This window comes from Gymnoscopelus braueri (assembly GCF_963280865.1).
Source record: "Gymnoscopelus braueri genome assembly, chromosome: 6".
NCBI lineage: Eukaryota > Metazoa > Chordata > Actinopteri > Myctophiformes > Myctophidae > Gymnoscopelus > Gymnoscopelus braueri.
In genome coordinates, this window is record NC_137607.1 from 16,975,258 (window position 1) to 16,995,157 (window position 19,900).

Genomic DNA, 19,900 nt, shown 5'->3' on the forward strand with positions numbered 1-19,900 from the left:
GCAGAGTGAAAGAGACCAAGAGGAAAACAATAGTGTAAGAAAAAGCTTAATAATGATTAAAGGTAGGGTAAGTGATATTTTTTGGTCAAAACAAAACGTGTTTTGTTAAAGGGTAAAGCACTATAAATTCTGTAGTAATAATTGCTATAGAGTGTTTGTTCAGTAACAGGGGTCCCCCCCATCTCTCTAGCTCTTTAATAAACAGAAAATACCTTGTCAGGCAGGTGACAAAATGTCAATCAGGAGAGAGTACCAATTTATCAGCTTAATCTTTATGGTGTTCCAGTGCCAATTTTGCATGCTCATTTATTTGTGTCATCACTTCCCATTGCACTTGTTTAATCTGTATCCTGACTGAGTTCTCTACCCTGATTGGATACATTTGGTATCCCAACCTGAAAATGCATTTTCTGCTTAATAAGAGACATGGAGGCTCCTGTTACTGAACACACATGCAGAACATAGAGCTATTTAACACTTATTTTAACCAAAGAAAACAACAAAACACGCTAAATGCCAGTGCTGCAGAAATAATGACAGCACTAGAGATGGTGGCAGTCACCATAACATGTTATCTCTGTACTGTACATCTGTCTGTCCCGAGGCTGGTCTGGCTCAGAACACATAGTGCCCTGGGTGCTTATTTAGTGGATGAATCATGGGTGTGGGGAGTGGTGGAAAGTAACTAAGTACATTTACTCAAGTACTGTACTAAAGTAAAATTTGTAGGTATTTGTTTTACTTTACTGGAGTATTTCCAATTTTCTATTCTTTTACTTCTACTCCACTACATCTCAGAAGCAAATATTGTACTTTTACTCCACTACAATTATTTCAAAACTTTAGTTAGTTACTTTGTAGATTTAGATTATTATTACTAAACATACATTAACCACTTATATATATATACATTTCGACAATTTGAAAATAGCAGATCTACAAGCTCACAATGTCACGGTCCGCTCCTCGGACCGTGGACTGACTTTATTATTTAGCCTTTGTCTGACCTTATTCGGTATTGGACCCTTTTGGACCCTTTTGGCCACTCTTCCCGTTGTATTGTTCCCTGTTCTCCTTGTACCTTTGTTTTGTAGTGTTGTCGTGGTGTTTCCTGTTCTGCCCTAGTTGTTGCTTCCTGTCTTGTCTCACCAGTATGTCTTTGTAATTGTAGTTCACCTGTGTCTTGTTCTGTTCCAACCAATCATGTGTTAATTGTCCTTTGTTCTCACCTGTGCGTAGTTAGTCCCTGTCTATTTATATGCCCCTCTGTTTCTAGTCTGTGTTGGTTCATTAATGTTGTTACTGTGTCCTGTCTGTTACCTGTTGTCCTTATATTCCCTGTTTAAGTAATAAATCCCCCTGCATCTGATTCGTTCTGTCTCTGCTCACTGTCTGCGCTTGGGTCCTACACTTCTCTGCCCCGCATCGTGACACACAATGCGTCGCGAGCCGACACATTGTGAGCTTGTAGACCTGCTATTCTCAAAATAGTTTTTATACAATTTATACATTTGAAAACTTGTGAAACGTGACATTCTGCATATTAAGTACTTTCTACTTTTCGTACTTTAAGTACATTTTGATACCAATGCTTGTGTAGTTTTACATTGCAGTATTGATACTTTTACTTAAGTAAAACATCTGAGCACTTTTTCCACCACTGGGTGTGGGTGTACAGTAGGCGCACAGCATTCATTACAAGTTATCAATGTTCATCTTCACAGACCTGCACAAAGTATGGAAGGGAGAGGCTTGATCTGCCCCAGCCTACAGGTATTCAATCAAGAATTAAGAATCAGGAGGGGTTTATTTGCCATTTCATTCAGTGCAACAGCGAAATGTTGGTGTGGCGTGTTCCGCAAGACTGTGCAAACAACAAATACAACAAATACAACAAGATAATCCTTCATTTAACTGGCTGCAAGACAAATTGTGAGGAGAATCACAGAACTGTAGAAAACAGAATGAACATTCTCATTCAAATCAATACTCTTGGATCATAAAGAAATAGGCCATTACTTTGAAAAAACGCTTAAGCTGGTCACGTTTCTGCGGCCATTATGTTTGTCATTGCAACGTAAAGGTTTCATGACTTTCATTTTCTTTCTTTTTTTTGTTTTGTTTTATGACTTCAATTACACCCCAAAAAAAACGGAACTTTGAACATTCAGTGGATTTTCTGTGGTCTGGGGTTTTTCTGAATAATTAGGCCAAAAAAAAGTGCTGGGATTGGCCCCTGGACTTTGACGTCACAGTCCATTAATCAAGCCCCCTCTCCTCCCCACCCCTCCCCTCTCCTTCTCCTTTTGGCGGGGGGGGGGGGGGGAGCAGAGGCGATGATTGACAGGCAAAATCCCTCAACAGTGACACCCGCAGGCAAATAGTTTTTTTGTTCATTGCAGCTGAAAAGGCCTCAGAACACAGATAGAAAAAAAACCTGCCATGGCTCACTGGAGTGGATTTTTCAGTTAAAATCTTTTAATACACATTTGAAGGACATTAAAAATACTTTTAATGTTTCGTAAATCTGAATGTCATGAAACCTTTAAACCATACCGTGCAATACTGCTGATTATTCACGAAAGCATGTTTCTGGATTGCAACTTCAGTGTGGTATGAAAATCCTTGAGCACTGAGCAGACATTTGAGACAGTGTTGGGAATGTAATTTAGAAAGCATGTTATTTAAACTGATATTTAGTAAAGGTATCCTATATAGTTTCAATGTACAGATTTATTTTGTTAGTATATACATATTATTTAGACTGATGTTAGGTTTTTGGTTTACCTGGGATCCTAGTTTCTTGAGGCACTGCACTGTCTCTCTGTTCTATGTACGTATATGATTAGCTTGCTCATTAAGTCACTCTGGATAAAAGTGTCTGCTAAATGCCTAAATTGTAAATTGTGTTAGGGTAATTTTTGTCTCTGTTATTTTATTTAAGTTGTGTCATCATTTAGTCGTACTGCGTTTTAAAGCATGGACGGATTTGTCAAGCCTAGCAAAAAAATAGCAACAGAAATGTCAGCTGGAGAAGCAGAACAATTTAAAGGTGGGTCTGTAACCTGAAACCTTGAATGGAAAATAGTGAAATCTGGTACTTATTCCTGAAATTTAAAATAGTCAGCAATAATGTCAAATACTGTAGGTTTTCCCATGAATCATATTAAATTGGAAAAATATGCCAGACCTCTGCTATGCTCCTTTAAGTATCATGCACATGATAGAGGGAAGGTAGTGCCCAGGATTACATAGACAATTGGCACTGGGTGTAAAAAATAGGGTTACAAAATCGTATCATACTTACAAAAAAAGTATCATGCACTGTGTGCCGCGCTATGAGCTTGTAGATCTGCTATATTTTTGAAAAATCTTTTCGTAATCGTTATAGCGAATATTAAAATAACTTTTTGTTCCAGGGACCTCCAGAAGCAAAGATCTTAGTTACAAATGTTGACTTTAAAAAATATATATTCAAAGATTTGCACACATTTTCATGATTTTAAAACAATAGCAGATCTACAAGCTCATAGCGTGGCACACAGGGACGCGCTGCTATGAGCTTGTATATCTGTTATTTTTGAATAGCCAAAGTATAAAATATGACAACAAATTTAAATGGCAGAGATGCGTTCCCGTATTGAATGGGTTAAAATAGCAGCAGGTGCAGTGTTTATGTTCACTACAACAGTAATGGGACGTCTTTATGCGATAAGGAAAGGTAAATGCACATAGTCCACATACTGTAGGGTAAATCCATGTAAGGTAAATATACATAAGATTTACCGTGTCTACAATTCACCTAAGCTGAAAGAACTGAAATCAACAAATGAAAATAATGCATAAATATCATCAGGTTATTTCCTCCCATGGCCTTCACTGACGCACATATAGTTTTCTTCTTTAGAAACTCATTTTGTTAAAATCTTAATCTTTAATCTCGTTCAGTCTGTAACTGCTCCTAATCACTATAAGGGACATATAGATTATCTTGCTCTTGTGCTTTTTAATGTTTTTTTCCCCCATATTTGTTCTCAGCTTAATGTATTCTATAGAACTTCCTGTTTCTGAACCATAAAGTCCATGATCTTTGAGATCTTGTCCTGTTTCCCAAGACCTTTACTTCCTTTCATTCACATGCTCTCAATTCCACTTCTGGTCATATAGTTTCCACCAGGCCTTCTAAGCCTGTGTTTCTCAAAGTGGGGTCTGGGGCAGCGGTTCCGGTAGGAGACACAAAGAGTCTCCTAAAATATCCATGAATTCAAGTGTCCATGGGGTGACTAATCGATAGAAAAAAAAAATTTTTTGGGGGGTGAACTATCCCTTTAAGCAACTGCTTATCAGAGTGCTTGTCAAGGACACTTGAACTTCCATACTTCTCCTGTCTAATTGCTTCTCAGTGTCACAAACCCCAGGGTTCTTTTTCAGCCCATTGACTCGGTGATCAGCCCATACTGCTTATTCTGCCATTAGAGTCATCATCATCCTCTGAAAGGTGTGAAGAGTTTCTCCTTCATAATAAAACAGAGGTGATTACAGGCTGCAGATTTCCTGGTACTTGTCGCTGTCGGGCAGAAACCTCAAATCTCCCATTTTTAAACTCTTTGTTTTTTTGTCACTTAACATCCTACCTCGTCGTTCAAGAGTGCCAAGCAAAAGTATAGGGAAAATAGCAGATCTACAAGCTCACAACGTGTCGCGATGTGACACATTGTGAGCTATTGGACATGTGAGGTTTCCACACAAACAGTGTCGATATGTTCTGTGCTCCCTGCTGTGCTAAGCCTTTTTGAGCAGATTTCCATGATGACCCTATAGAAACAATTATCATTATTCTCTTCCTGACCATTAGACATTCCCCACTAGATTCTTGAAGGAGGTGTTTCAAAACACTGTATTATTTTTATTATAAATTGCTCATGTCCACTTGTATCACTACAGAATTAGAAGTGCTTTGGTTCAACCTGAAGAAGCCGACACTATATGGTAAAACAGCTCTCAAAGTCACTCTTTTAGCACGTAAACGAACACAAACAAAGCTGATTCAGACTATATAGAACAACACCAAACCCAGTAATGTTTATTTTTTAAATAAAAATGTCAACTTCCTGCTGATTTTACTATTTGAAGATCCGCATCCGTGGATTCGGGTTTAATAAAAATAGCTGTTGCAAACAGTGCTGGGTTTTGTGAGGCTCTATATTGTCTGAATCAACTTTGTCTGCATTCGTTTATGTGCTAAAAGAGTGACTTTGAGAGCTGTTTTACCGTACAATGTAAGTCAATGAGTAGCATAATATCGTGAATTATCAATTTCTAATCAACGGAGCAATTATTTTTGATTTCTTGTCCACCTTTGGAGTTACATCAAGGCACGGTAATTACTCAACCCAAACCTCTACCAAAGTGGTCTTGCCCTTTAAGCTTCCATTTTTATTCAAAATGTTAGGATTTTATTGTTTATACTCAATTGATTATGAATATTACGATGCTTTCCACAGCACAGAGACAACACTATAGCTATTAAAGGTCACTTTAATATCCAATCCTCCTTTTTTAATTAAAAAGTCAAAGCTCCATCCTTTGATATTGATCATTGCTACTGTACATAGTGCTCTTTCAGTAACAAGGGTCTCCCATTTTATCCAGCTCTTTAATAAACAGAAAATACATTTTCAGGCGGGTTTCCACTTTCAGCCAATTTAGTCCGCTCACGTCTCATCACTTCCAATTTAACTTGTTTATCCTGTACCCTGTATGAGGATTACATTATTTTCCCAACCTGGACATTTATTTTCTGTTCATTAAAGAGATGGAGATACAGGGAGACCCCTGTTACTGAACTAACACTCTGTACTACAATGATTACTATCACTATATAGAGCTATTTAACACTTATTCTAACAACAAAATATCACTTAGTACTTGACAATCAACAATCAGACAAGCGATTTAAAAAAGAAAAATTCTATGGAAATGTCTATCTAAAAAGGTGAGTTTTTGGCAGCGTTTTAAAATTGTTGACACAATCCAAGGGCAATTGTGCAAAGGCTCGGTCACCTTTGGTCTCGGAGCCTTGTGCGAGGGACAGCCACCAAGCTCTGAACAGAGGATCTCAGCAACCTGCTGGCTATATACTGTACTGTACAGGTATGTGGTGGAAAAAGTACTCAAATTGTTTACTCAAGTAAAAGTATCAATACTGCAATGTAGAAATACTCCATTACAAGTAGAAGTCCGGAATTCAAAATGTACTCGAGTAAAAGTATTGGCATCAAAATGTACTTAGAGTACCAAAAGTAATAGTACTAGTTATGCCGAATGTCCCGTCTAAAATGTGTAAAAGGCTTTTGAAAATAGCAGATCTAGAGCTTGTAGATCGGTGACTTTCAAATAGCCAAAGTTTACAATGGGACTGAAGTGGTCAATGTATGTTTTGTAATAACAATCAAAATCTAATTTCTAAGCAACTAGTAACTAAAAGTTTTCAAATAAGAGTAAAAGTAGCCTGGCAGCAGCATTCTGGACCTGTTGTTAGCATGCTATGTTCAATGAAGCTTTTTACATGGGTACATTTGTACATATACGCTTCCTCAAGCTGATAAGCATATCCAAAATTAAGTCTTCTTATCATTTGCAGACCTTGAAAAGGTCATTCATGCTTTTATTTCGTCACGATTAGACTTCTGTAACTCCCGATACACAGGACTCTGTCTGGTGATAAAATTCAGCTGCACGACTGTTAACCAATTCTTAGAATATTATTACACTAATCCTCGCTTCTCTTCACTGGTTGCCTGTGAGTTTCAGAATTTAATTTACGATTTTACTGATGACTTTTAACCCATTTAGACCAGGAACGCATCTGTGTGTAATTATTTTTAAATTTCTTTGGCTATTCAAAAATAGCAGATATACAAGCTCATAGCGCGGCACCTTACGAGCTTGTAGATCTGCTATTTATTTATATTAATCGTGAAAATGTGTGCAAATCTTTGAATATATATATTTTTCAAAGCGAACATTTGTAACTCAAATCTTTGCTTCTGGGGGATTCTACAAATGTCTGCTACATCCTAGCATTTTCTTATCGGTGGTTCTCAAAAAAAAATCATGTCAAGGACCCCCAAAATGATATGTATTTGTCCGCAGACCCCCTCATCTCAAAATATTTTGTTCCAGGGACCCCCAGAAGCAAATATTTGAGTTAAAATGTACATATATATATATATTCAAAGATTTGCACACATTTTCACGATTTTTCATATCAATCAATAGCAGATCTATACAAGCTTGTATATCTGCTATTTTTCAATAGCCCAAAGAAATCTTAAAATGACACAGATGCGTTTCCCGGTCTTAATGGGTTAAAGCCTATAGGACCAGCCTCATAGTAACATTTTAGATATGCTGGTCCCGTATGAGCCTGAGCACAGCCTGACATACTCAGATAGGGCCCTCTTGGTTGCAAAACTCACCTGATTACCTGGGGTGGTCGGTCTTTTGCGGGGGGGGGCACCAATGTTTTGGAATGGCCTGCCTGAGGACCTAATGCTGGCAAAGTGCCGTCTTTTTTAGTCATTCTGAAACCGTACTTTTAGGTCAAGGCCTTTTCATGGTTATTGCCCCTCTTTTATCCATGCTTTTGTCTTTTTATGCATTTTTTGGGGGCATATTTTCAAGCTGGTGACAGTAGAGACAGATAGGAAATGGCAGAAGAGAGACATGGGTTTAAGTCTAATTTTTGCTTTATTGCATGCTTTATTTTTTCTTCCTTCTCGCTGGTTTTACACATAATTACACACATGCACAGTCGCGCGCGCACACACACACACACACACACACACACACACACACACACACACACACACACACACACACACACACACACACACACACACACACACACAGGAAACATGTATGAGGCTAGTGGGTGGTCCTATGATCAATCAACTGTTGTGCGTGTCCACAGAAAAACATTTTAACACTTACTGTACACTTAAAAATAAATACATCTTCCTCCATATATATAATTACAATACCCAATGAACATTATTTAGGAGGAAGTATAGGACTATGGAACTGGTTGAGTGAAATATATGTAATTTATTTTATTTTCTCTCAAAAAAAGTCATCTTAATCATCTTCTATCCTTGAATTCAATGCTAAGCTTCAAGTGTTATAAAAGACATTCCTATGTTATGAAGAGATGCTGGTGGTTGATTAGCCAGTGAAGCAGATCAAGAATTAATTAAAAGTTTCAAATTTATTCAGTTGCTTCTCTGGCATCAATCAAGCTTATCTGGCACTGTGTGGAACAGATTGTGTCTAAAAGTGCAAACCTCTGCCCATGTCGCCCTCCAGGGAGAATAAAGCATGCAAAACTCCCAAAGTAATTCAAATCATTTTAATACATTATTGGCCCAGTTCTGCTGTGTTGTGGCCAGGGTTTTCCCAGGGACACTTTTTCTTCCCCCACTGGAGTGCTGTCGTGTAGAAATGTGGGTTGGTTCAGGTGGATCTTGGGGTGGCAATGATCCAGAAACTCATGTGTTTTCCTTTTTCTCGTTCTACTTCCGCTTGGAAGGACTCGTCTGGGTGAGGTCCAGACACAAAGCCCAGTCAAGCAGAGACAGACTCACTGATCTGTGAAACATTCAGCATTGACCATTTTTATGTCAGCATAGAAATAAATAGATCAATAAAATACTTTTTTTTGGTGGGGGGTGCAATCATTAAGTGTTTTTTTCTCCTGTTTTTCCCCCTCAAACGATGTTTGTAATTGTACTTCTTACTGATAACTGATTGCAAAGAATACTTTTAATGATACAGCGAGGTGCAGCTGACATTGACAAACATTTTAACCCATTAAGACCGGGAACGCATATGTGTCATTTTCAGATTTCTTTGGTTATTAAAAAATAGCAGGTATACAAGCTCATTGCCGCACTATGAGCTTGTAGATCTGCTATTTTTTTTTAAAGTCATGAAAATGTCATATTTTTTTAAGCGAACACTTATTTTTGTTCCAGGGAAAAACATCTATTTTTCAAAAAATATAGCAGATATACAAGCTCATAGCATGGCACTCGGTGCCGCACTATGAGCTTGTATATCTGCTATTTTTGAATACCCAAAGAAATCTAAAATGACACATACTGTACTGCGTTCCCAGATTGAATTGGTTAAGGTACACTCTGTAATGCTTATTGAATAAGGCCACAATGTAAAAAAAATTGTGCCAATATTGACAATGGACAATGACATGTAACACTGGTGTGGTTCTTTAAACAACTCATTCACTGCCAGCATAAATAATAAATGAATCATCCACTGCTAGCGATTTTTTGATTTTCTTACCTTTTCAAGTAGTCACAGAATATTTATCTCCAGTATAGCTAATCACGGGGGATTTCACTGTGCTTCTGCGAATAAAAAGAAACGTCATCGCGACCCCCCCGTTTGCTTGTTGTATGCCGGTGAAAATAGCATGTCTCGTCAAAAATACATAGTAAAACACAGGAGGCGAGATACAGTCGATTTTCCCAAATACGTTAACCAGGAAGTGAATGGAAGCAGTACATCTTGGGATCACGTGATCTCCTGGTTCTGTGTGTATCTGGGGATGTAATGGTCACTCATGTGATAGCAAAGAGCGCCATCTAACACGCCATCAAACACAAAAAAAAGTCTGTCCCTTTGGAGAAAAAAAATCCTCAAAATCGTCATTGGCAGTGAATGAGTTAACAAGGTGCAACATTGGGCTGTTATATCAACTAAGACATGTTTTTTATTAAGATCACTCAGTCTTTTATTAGAATGCATACTGTATCACAGCTGCTCCACTGTTTCACCTACAAAATCATATAATACTGAGTGAGTATCAGATAATATATGCATCACAACACAGTAAACGTTTTATTGTTTAAGCGAACATGATATTGCAATATACCAGTGGTGCCACAAAAATGGCATATAACGTCATCTTCTGCATCACAATATGCAAGTGTACAACACGACTCTCCCTATAGGACTTTTGCCTTTGTTAACCCATTTAGACCGGGAACGCATCTGTGTGTCATTTTTAGATTTCTTTGGCTATTCAAAAAATAGCAGATATACAAGCTCATACAAGTGCTATTTTTTGAAAAAATCTTTGAAAATCATTGATTATATATATTTCTCAAAACATTTTTAGGTCAAATCTTTGATTCTACAAATGTCTTCTAAATCACAAACAGTTTTCATTTGTTTAAACTTATGTTGCTTTAATCAGTGGTTCTCAAACATTTTTCAAGTCAAGGACAAAGGCCAAAATGATTATGTATTTGTCCGTGGACCCCCTCATCTCAAAATATTGTGTTCCAGGGACCCCCAGAAGCAAAGATTTGAGTTAAAAATATATATCTTCAAAGATTTGAACACATTTTCACGATTTTAAAAAAAATAGATATATTAAAGATATATACAAGCTTGTATATCTGCTATTTTTGAATAGCCAAAGAAATCTTAAAATGACACAGACGCGTTCCCGGATTGAATGGGTTAAAAGAGAAAATAAAGCCTTGCTCCCTATGGTGTCTTCTTTAAAGGCTTTGTGTGTTTCAACAAGGAAAAAATCAATGGAGGGTACGTCCCTTCTGTCCACACTAAAGAACTGGAGTACACTCCCCTGACACCTCAACGGTATGAACTGGAGTATACTCTCTCTCTCTGCCCTGACATCTTATCAGTATGGCTCAATTACGGTGGTGAGTTGGTATAAGTCGGTGGTTCTCAACCAGTGGTCCGGGGTACCAGGGTTGCATTGCTCATGGGACGGCCTATAGCACGCCGTGCAACAACCTTTTTGACCAGGAGCACACGAAGGCACATGCATAGATTTAAAACAACTTTAAATTTCACACCTCAACAAAGTTTACAAAGGCTCCCGACTCACACCAGGTGGATTAACATAGGAATGAGCCTAGATGCATATCAATTGTCCATTGTGTGACCTGTAGTGTATAGGTGTTAAAGGACGACTTCACCGATTTTCAACCTATCTTCATATAATTGGTCCTCACTAATACTCATGATAAAATGGTACCATTTTTTTCTACTTGGTTTGTGTCTCAGAGGAGGGCTGTGGAGAGTCCAGAGTCCCGTCTACCAGTGACATCATCAATGGGGAATCCAAGCTAATAGAAACAGCAGGCTTTCTATTCCTGGAAAGTTGCAATGCAATAAAAGAAGCCATTGTTCTCGTGTTAATAAAAATCTAAATAAAAAATGTGAAATCTTGTTGGAAAACAAAAATTATGCCTAACGATGATGTCACTGGTAGACAGGTTTCTGGACTGTCCACAGCCCTCCTATGAGACACAGACCAAGTAGAAAAAAATGGTACCATTTATCATGAGTATTAGTGAGGACCAATTATATGAAGATAGGTTGAAAATCGGTGAAGTCGTCCTTTAAGCGACGTGCGCGTGACGCCATTAAAATAGAGTGCAACCACGTTCCAATTCAGCAATGCAACACTGCCGGGGACCACCGGTGGTCCTTGAGGGGGTTCCAGGTGGTTCCCCAGCTAAAGGATGGAGAGTTGGTATGGTAACCAAATGGACCCTAATAGATATCTTTAACTCTTGAGAGCGTAAAATGAAACCGTAAATGGACCCTTCCGGGTCCATTTGACGCTCTCAAGAGTTGAACGATTGTTAAAACATCTGCATTAATTCATTTACAAGAAGTCTACACAATTAGAGAACGTATAGAATAATTGTTATTTTGGCAAAATCGTATCCAACGATAACAAAATATTCTAAGTCTTGGGTTCCGAGAGTCTAAATCTCATCAAATGGTGATCCGTGGCTCAAATGCAGAATAAAACTAGAAAAGTGTGCTCCTCAGAGCACAGGTCTCCGCCAGGCCGGGTTGCCTACCCAGGGCCCTTTGGAAGCCAGTCATAGCCAATTGGAATGGGCTCTGACTCATACATCTTGATCACATGACCCTAGTGTGTTTTGAAGAAACACATATGGCAGATAATGTAATATGGCACAGATAAATTGTGAATCCAGGGGAGCAGGGTGTCCCCAGTGTCGTGGCTGGCTCAAATCCATGACAAATAAGGGAAGGAACATCAGGTGTAAAATCAATAACAAATGTTTATTAAAGAATGAACCTAACATAATCAACTACGATATAAATGGATGGCATAACTGAACAGATGAGATAAGGATACTGTGAGGTGTGGAGTCTCAGTAGCCTTGATCTCCAGGCTTTTATTTTCCTTCGCGTTTTGCTCAAAAATAAGAGCCTGGTCCGGAATTCAAAATGTACTTGAGTAAAAGTACAAAAGTGTTGGTATCAAAAGGTACTTAAAGTACCAAAAGTAAAAGCACTAAAATGTTTGAAAATAGCAGATCTACAAGCTCACTATTCTCGAATAGCCTATGTATAAAATAGGGCTAAGGTGGTTAATGTTTTATAATGTAATAATCTATATCTGCAAAAGTGCAAAGTAACTAGTAACTAAAGTTTTCAAATAATTGTAGTGGAGTAAAAGTACAATATTTTCCTCTGAGATGTAGTGGAGTAGAAGTAAAAGTATTGAAATTTGTAAATACTCCAGTAAAGTGAAAATACTTAAAAAATGTACAGTACTTGAGTAAATGTACTTAGTTACTTCACACCACTGGCCACGGGGACACCCACTTTGAGAAACCCTGCCCTATGGGAGGTAGTTAGTTATTGCTCCACGCTCCCTAGGAAGCAGGGAGGGAGGGGCGGGCTTTATAAGTCCTCCAATTGTCACCTCCCCCCCCCCCTCACACACACACACACACACACACACACACACACAGTTTGTTACAAGCTTTGCAATGTTTGGAAGTAAAAGATGAAAATAAACAACTCATAATGCAACTTTACTCCACATGGACGTTGAGTAGAGTTGTCAGTGTTTACCAGAGTGGTGAAAGCTGCTAAAACACATTTGTGACAAGACATTTTCTCCATCTGATTAAACTGAGGTGAGTTTCTGCAGGTGACTTAGCTTAGCTAATTAGCGGCTTAGCATTAAAGAAATTGATGGAATTTGTGTGTTTAATTTCACTGTTATTTTACTTGGTAAAGCAACAACCAGTCAGGATGAAGCATTGTTGTGTTGTTGTGTGATGTGAAGTGAATTTGTTGTATTGTTGAGCTGTGTTTGATTGTGATGCTAAGACAGGCTATGCAGGCCTAGACAGTGGTGTAAAGTAACTAAGTACATGTACTCAAGTAGGCTACTGTACAATTTTGAGGAGCTTTTACTTTACTGGAGTATTTTACATTTTCAATACTTTTACTTCTACTCCACTCCATCCAAGAGACACATATTTTACTCCACTACAATTATTTGAAAACTTTGGTTACTATTTTTTTGTAGATTTGGATACAGTATACATATACTGGCTGTATGTTGTGACAGGATACAGTATACGTATACTAGGCTGTATGTTGTGACAGGATACAGTATACATATACTAGGCTGTATGTTGTGACAGGATACAGTATACATACTAGGCTGTGTATGTTATGCAGTTATGACAGGATACAGTATGCGTACATACTAGGCTGTATATGCTGTGACAGGATACAGTATACGTATACTAGGCTGCATGTTGTGACAGGATACAGTATACGTGGCTCTCGGTTACTTGAATTAATATTTTCTTTCTTTCTTTCTTTTACTTTCTTTCTTTCTTTCCGATACTCAAGGCTGGCAGAGGTGTTGCAGGGGACACACACCCCTCCCTCCTCCTCTTCATTATAAGTGTGGACTATGAAGACAGGCCATCAGTGGAGGAGGGGAGCAAGAACTGGGCTTCACTACTACAACTAGGAGGTCTAGATGACTCTCCAATGTCTTTTTATTTTATTTTATAAACACACACACAAACACACCCCACACACACACACTCACCCACCCATGCACCCCCACACACACACGTAAATGCCCAGAAGACTGAGGTTCTCACCTACAGTTTAACACCCTCCCAGACCATCCACCTCTAATAAAGTACTGGTGAAGCTAATCAGAGAGATGTAAAGTACTGGTGAAGCCAACCAGATGTACGGAGGATGGAGATGTAAAGTACTGGTGAAGCTAACCAGATATATGGAGGATGGAGATGATGGGAGACGCCCGCTGGAAGGCTCATCCGAGGTCTGGAGATCTCTCTCTATCCATGGGTTTGTCTGCATGGGGGATTCCTCCGAAGACTTGGTCCGCACGGTCAAACGGCCGAAGACCTTGTCCTTCTCGGGGGTTTCCCCTGAAGACGGCTGATGAAGACGACTCAAAGTAGGAACCTCTTTAGGGCTGTCACGATTATGACATTTTACTTGGCGATTAATTGTCGCTTAAATAATTGCGATTAACTAGGCCGAATTAATTAATTATTGCGTCGTACACTGAACATTATTAATAAAAATGTGTCTGTCTTTGTAAACAAAAGGTGCACGGGTCATATATGACAAATAACGTGCATAACTCAATAACTTTATACTTAAAAAAAAAACATGAATAGTGGAAATAGCAGTCAGCTATTTCCACACTTTTTGAAAATGTTTGAAAACATATGAACATTTTTCAACATGGAAATGATTATGTCGATTATCCGAAAAAGTATTGCGATTATCTGAAATACTTGCGATCAGGTGATTATGTAATAATTGTGACATACCAAATTTTTCCTTTTCCTTTGCTGGATGCTGCTGCTGCTGCAGTTTGTGTTGTATGATGTTTTTGTTGTATGCTGTTCGTGCCATGTGTTGATGTGGTTCAAGATGTACAGTAGCTCTGTTGCTGTCATGTTGGGGCCCGGTGTGGCAGTGAAACATATTCAGTGACTGTTGGTTTGTGGCTCTGGAATTGAAAGCTGATGTGTTCCAAAAATGTGTTTTGCAAAATTAGACCTGCTGGTGGCGCTATAACAGGCCAATGTTAAAAAGGGTGGCATTTGTTCCTCAACATAGTGTGAATGTACGTGCAAAGTTTGACCGCAATCGGATGCTGCGTTCATGATTTGCAGCATTTTGTTCAAACAAGCCACTACAGCAAACTTTAGATGTGAATCTTAGTCAATCAGGATGGAATATGAAACATCAAACAGTCCGTCTTGATCACTTGACTATAGAGATCATGTGCACCGGTTTGCGTGAAATTTGGATAAAATGGGAAGGAGTACTATATCTTTTTTTGTTATGTTTGTGTTATGTTTTACATAAGTCGGCCTCTTGGTGGCGCTATTAAAGGCAGATGTAAAAGATGCAGGGCAAAGGTTTTTCCTTGGCCTCTAGGGAGTGCGCATATAAAGTTTCACACAGATCGGTGCAGTTATAGGTAAAAACAAATCGGCCTGTTATAGCGCCACCATGAGGCTGATTTAAAAATGTTCAAGTGGCATTTCTTCCTCGGCATAGTGGGAATGTGCGTGCGAAATTTCACGGAAATTGCATGCTGTGTTCATGATTTGAAGCATTTTGTTCAAAACCGAACACTCCTGCAAACTTTGGAAGCCATTTTTAGCCAAACAAGGATGGATCCTGGTGGCGCTATAACAGGCCCATGTGAAAATTTGGGGCAGAGGTTCTGAATTGGCATCCAGGGAGTGTGTGTGTTCACAGTTTCGCTGCGATCATGTCAACAGTGCCGGAGATTAGCTGTACACAGACAGACAGAATGACACACGGACGGACGGACACACGGACGGACGGACAGGGGGTAAAACATACTCTCGCCATGCCTTTCGGCCTGGCGGAGACAATAATGGACCTTTTTATATGAAAAGTGTTGAAAGCCACTGGTATATATAAAATAGTATAGGAATTTCTCAGTGTTCATTTTGTACAAATAGAACCAATAATGGGTCCATTTAGTTCCATCAATTATGGGTCCATTTGGTTCCATTTGTACACTCTCAGAGTCAAATTAACACTGAGGAGTTTACTGTGTGTGCACTATATTCACAATGCAAACACAGATGTATGAGTATGTATAAAGATACTGCAGATCCACACCCCCATTCATGCATACATTTCACTTGCACAGCTATACACGCTACCATGCATGAATGAATGCACACATACTGTGCAAATCTACTTCTGCACCTTCTGCATGCAAATACACCCACACACATATATTAAAATTTAAATACAACTACACTGACACTTTCGCATAACCCCCACGCCAACACACACACACACACACACACACACACACACACACACACACACACACACACACACACACACACACACACACACACACACACACACACACACACACACACACACACACACAGAGACATATCTTCACATATAAATGGTTAGAAGTTGCTGTGCAGAGCCCCCCCTTAGGAATGAAAGCGATCCAATAAATTGCTCTCCAGAGGGAATGAATGTTTAGTGCACCTTGCTACACCGCACAAGATTGCTCACTCATACAATACAGCCTTTTGATTAATAACCCCACAGCTTCTAGTCTAGCCTGTATCCAAATGCTTTTTTTAAAAAAAGAGAAAAATATCATATGCACCGCTCTTTTTACATTCCATTTTCTTTGGCTATAGTCCTTTGCACCAGTAGCCATCAGCAGTGGTGGAAAAAGTACACAAATGTTTTACTTTAGTAAAAGTATCAATACTGCAATATAGAAGTACTCTGTTACAAGTAAAAGTCCGGAATTCTAAATTTACTTGAGTAAAACTACAAAAGTATTGGTATCAAAATGTACTTAAAGTACCAAAAGTAAAAGTACCAAAATGTTTGAAAATAGCAGATCTACAAGCTCGCGACGCGTTGTGAGCTTGTAGATCGGCTATTTTCAAATAGCCTAGGTATAAAATAGGGCTAAAATGGTAAATGTATGCTTTATTATGTACTAACAAATATCTGCAAAGTAACAAGTAACTTAAGTTTTCAAATAATTGTAGTGGAGTAAAAGTACAATATTTGCCTCTGAGATGTGACGGAGTAGAAGTAAAAGTACTGAAAATTGGAAATACTCCAGCAAAGTAAAAGCACCTCAAAATTGTACCTATAAGTACAGTACTTGAGTAATGTACTTACACCACTGGCCATCAGGCTCCACAAACCAAGCTTGACCCCCATATGAGCCCTCACTGTCAGTATCTGTTCTTATGGGATTACTAGACTCTTGCTTTGACTCTCTGGCACACTTGCACAGGGACTGTTACGTTAGGTTCAAGGTTGTGCGGGCAAGGATGTACTCTGCAGAGCCTTGACAGATGTCTGTTGAGGATAACTAACTGAGAGACTTATTTATAGTCACTCAGAGTCACTCACATATTCATAATTGATAGGCTGATGATAGCATGTACATATTGTAGCGTCCCAGTGGCTGTAAGTGGCTGTGGAGAGAGATTTGCCAGCATGCCTCGAGGCCACGTCTGGACCGTTATCAGTCCATTATTGTGTTATTGTGTGATTTAATTGCCATGGGAAATGTGTCTCTTCTGTGCTCATTGAGGCGGTTGAGTTTGGTGTGTTATGTGCCGAATAATAATGCCAAATAAAAGTGTTCCCGAAAGTCATTGTCATGACTTCTTTTGGATATAAAACCCCACCGGTCATATTCGCTGTTGACACTGTTCATATAGTCATTCTCATATTCACTGTTGACACTGTTCATATAGTCATTCTCATATTCACTGTTGACACTGTTCATATAGTCATTATCATATTTGCTGCTAACAATCTGCACATATATCCAGTGGTGGAAAAAGTACTCAAATGTTTTACTCAAGTAAAATTATCAATACTGCAATGTAGAAGTACTGTTACAAATATGTAAAAAAAAAAGTCCAGAATTCAAAATTGACTTCAGTAAAAGTAAAAAAGTATTGGTATAAAAATGTACTTAAAGTACCAAAAGTAAAAGTACTCAGATGTTTGAAAATAGCCGATCTACAAGTGCACAACGCGTCACGACGTCAAATAGCTTATGTATAAAATAGGGCTAAAGTGGTTAATGTATGTTTTATAATGTAATAATTTATATCTGCAAAGTAACTAGTAACTTAAGTTTTCAAATAATTGTAGTGGAGTAAAAGGACAATATTTGCCTCTGAGATGTAGTGGAGTAGAAGTAAAAGTACTGAAAATTGGAAATGCTCCAGTAAAGTAAAAGTACCTCAAAATTGTACTTAAGTACAGTACTTGAGTAAGTGTACTTTACACCACTGATACTCACTAGCGATAGATGGACTTTGTGTATTAATAATTCAAATATTCGCTGATATTCTGTAGATTTATATATTTTTTGACCCTATTCTAACGTGTTCATTCAGAGACCGAGTGCAGATATATAATGTCAGAGTCTAAGTTGAACCACTTTATTTCCATTTTATTTTCATTCTTATCTACAGTATCTCATTGTTGTTCTTTAGTTTGCCTCTTACTCCTGTACCTGTTCCTGTGTTTCACTCACTGCTATTGCTGCTATGACACCTGAATTTCCCTCTATGGATCAATAAAGGTTTATTTTATCTATCTTATATAACCGAGAGCCATAAAACTAAACTCTGCTAGAGCCATTAGTCTCCCTCCCATGCCTACATCACCATAAATATGGATTTAATGCCAAAGAGCTGCACACACGGCATCTTTGCAGTCTTTTAACCTATTAAAACCGGGAACACATATCTGTGTAACCATTTTAACCATTATTTTATACTTTGGCTATTCAAAAATAGCAGATATACAAGCTCATAGCGCGGCACCGAGTGCCGCGCTATGAGCTTGTAGATCAGCTATTTTTGAAAAATCGTGAAAATGTGTGCAAATCTTTGAATGTATATATTTTTTAAAAGCGATTTTTTTTTACTCAAATCTTTGCTCCTGGCGGGGTCCCTGGAACAACACATTTTGAGATGGGGGGTCCGCAGCCAAGGGGGTCAGCCAAGGGGGTCCTTGACATTAAAAAGTTTGAGAACCACTGATATTATACCATTTATTATTTTCAAAAAACTGTTAGGATTTAGAAGACATTTGTAGAATCCCCCAGAAGCAAAGATTCGAGTCAAAAATTTTCGCTTTAAAAATATATATATTCAAAGAATTGCACAAATGTTCATGATTAAAAAAAAATAGCAGATCTACAAGCTCGTAGCGCGGCACTCGGTATACAAGCTTGTATATCTGCTATTTTTGAATAGTGCCAATGTATAAGATAATGGTTAAAGTGGTTAATATCTAAAATGACAGATTCTTTCCCGGTCTTAATGGGTTAAGTTCACAACTTTTCTGCACTGGAGCATCACTATAGGGTAATCAGCAAGCAACAGCCCCCAAAGCCAATACAGCTTTCAATCACTTATATGTCATGCTGTAGCCACCCAATTTGAAAGGGGACTCCCTAAAAACCAGGTGTTTTACCCAGGGATCGCCCTTTACGTCCTGCATCAAACACTGTTTGATCGGTTATCATGTGTTTTGTGTTTTGTATTTACTCAAAACACATGATAACCGATTCCAACCCTATTGGTTTGCAACTCGGACGGCATGCTAAACAACATGCGATGCCATTGGCTGCTATAGGCACAGGCACTCACTGACCTTATTTCATAAGCAGAGGTTTGCCTTGATTATCGAGTGTATTTGAATACACTTTATTTGAATCCGCCATTACTTTTACGCTTTCATCACACAGCACCATTGGAATTGCACTACGGAACGTACACGTTGTTACATTTTATGCGCTGCATATGGTGAAGTATATAGTAGTGCAGGTCATTGCAACAACCACCTGATCATGTGAAAAATGTGTTATAAAATGATAAATATTCTCTACATTCCACGATTCTGCCAATAATCATATTCTTTAAAGGTTTCATGACGTTCA